The following is a 2598-nucleotide window of genomic DNA, read 5'->3' on the forward strand; positions in this document are numbered from 1 at the left end:
TTGACATAATCCTGCGGGTTTCGCCATCTCACTCCAGTTTCAAATGCCATGTCTCCTGATGTAAGTGATCAACTTCTGATCTTCTTCAAGACTCCATATGCCTTTCTTTAAACCCGTCTTTTCACAGCTCCGAGTTCTCACCATCTCTAAATTTTGAGCTCCCAAAACCTCAAAGCTCCTCAGAAAAGGTAGTTTTTATATAAGTACTGATATGATCAAATATCAGACGTGCTAAATTTTAAAGTTACCTAACATTTTTTAATGGGTGCAATTGTTTTCAAAGACAAGACCAAACATAGATGGGGTCTCTCCTAGAACACACTTATTTGTTTAAGAAATATAAAATGACTTGCAAAAAAGTTATTGAGAAAAACTTACAGAAAGATGTCATAGTGGTATTTTTAAATACAACAATGATAGAGACCACTAATTTTGGAGCTCTAAAAAGATCACTAATGACATGTTACTCAATAAAAAAAGAAAAAAAATACAATACCAAGGCCAAAACATCAAATCATTCATGGTGGGGCCTACTGCCACATCATTAGTGGTAGCACTAATTAGTGGTAGCACTAATTAGTGCTCCCACTCATTTTTCTTTTAAATAATAAGCCATTTTAATGTGTTCTGATTGGAAATGAATGGATATAAAATTTTCACATCATTTTATAGAATTTTTTTAAATATTTTTTTCTGTTAGTATACCATTACTAGTAAATATTATATAAACTAATAAAATTTATATATATTTTTTTACTCAATTGATGCATAATAAAATTTTGAAATTTGAAACAGAACCACCAAAATAATATGCCAAGAACAACTTATATAAGAAAAGTTTAGAAAATTTATTAATTTATATAGTTATGTAGTTGCCATCTGTAGAGGTGACAGTCGAAACTTCCTTTAGTTGTTTAGTTGTCATTTTGTACGTTTAAGATGAGTCTGGGATCAACTTAAAGAAGTCATTTTATTATATTTTATTTTTTAATTTGTATCATCATATTTTACTTTTCATGTAAAAAAATCTGGAAAGTAAAAAAAAAATTCAAAATTCAAAAAAAGTTCACTAGACAAAATAAATAAAACCAAAAAGGCCACCATGTTTTGTCATGGACATTTTCTAAATTTTTAATTATTTTTAAAACTCTTTTAGTCCGTTTAGTGGAGAAATATAATTTTTTTTAATATTTTTACAAAGTTCACTAAAGTTTCAAAAAAAAAAAAAAAAAAAATATTCAATCCCAAACACCCCCTTAATTTTTATGAAAGGTTATAGTAGTGTGTCTGAGTATAGAACAACTTTCTTTTGTATTATGCAGGGGAGTTTGAAAGATTTGTTTAATTGATTTTTTTTTTCTCTATTTATTTGTAATGTTGTATAATCATTAATATAATATTATTTTTTCCAATAAAAAAAATGTCATTATTGGCCCTACATATATATATATATATTAGCAAATAAGATAAAACTTTATTGATTGTAATCAAGTTCAATACAAATGACATACATCAATAAAGCGAGTGAGTGCAAATAATATCACAACAAAACTAAACAATCCTTGACACCGAACAATATGCCTAATCATTTGCTAGCACAACACTAAGTTGGTGAGGCACCAACCAACAAATACACACCAATGCAGCAAAAAGAAATTGCAGCAGCCGAGTTCCACACAATATAGAAAAACAGCCAACATTAGCAAAACAACAGCTGCATATCAGACAACAGCACCACTAGTAATCAAAACCCCTGCATATCAGGTAGCAGCAGCCAAGGATTCTTCTCTGTCACTACTCCACTCTTCCTCCTAAGGAAACTCTTATCTGCCTCAAATTACCAAGAAAACCATGGATTGTGAATTGAGATTCCTTAGTGGATGACTTCATCCATAATGGAACTCCAATTTTGATCAATTCACACACTCGGCCAGATTAGGGGTAGTTGCCTTAAACACACATTCATTCCTATGTTTTCGTAAGGACCACAAAACAGCCAGGGGAATGACTCTCCATGTAACGCCCTCAAAATAATACATAAAACCCATCACTTTAGACATGCATTGATATAAAAGAAACCAACCATTTCTATTCATCAGAGTAGTTCTTACAACAGTATTACATGTTAACAACAAAAAGCAAATGCCCTATGGGCTTACAGCTTTCCAATTCAACACTTGGTTACACAAAAGAAGAGTACTAACTCTATACAAGATAAGCCCTTGGCTTGATATACATGTAATACAAGCAAATAAACAAAAGAGTCTTCAACTCTCATCATCATCCAAGCTATGTCCTTGGAGGTGGCATACTACCTGTACCTGAAAATAATGTCCCATATAGGGTGAGCCAACGCCCAGTAGAAATATGCTAAACACAGTATGAGCAATAACTAAGACATTAGCAATTGATAAATGTTCAATTTCCATAAATCAATTCATAATCCATTTTCATTTCATGACCACTATGTTCATGTTTCATTTCAGTTTCATTTCTTATCAATTTCACAATTTACATCAACGGCTCAGAATCTGGCCAACCACTTATATAAGACAGTGACTCATATTAAACGTTTCCCATTTTACAATAGATAAACAT

The sequence above is a fragment of the Camellia sinensis genome, chromosome 9 (assembly GCF_055761805.1).
Source record: "Camellia sinensis isolate YWXY chromosome 9, ASM5576180v1, whole genome shotgun sequence".
Taxonomy (NCBI): domain Eukaryota; kingdom Viridiplantae; phylum Streptophyta; class Magnoliopsida; order Ericales; family Theaceae; genus Camellia; species Camellia sinensis.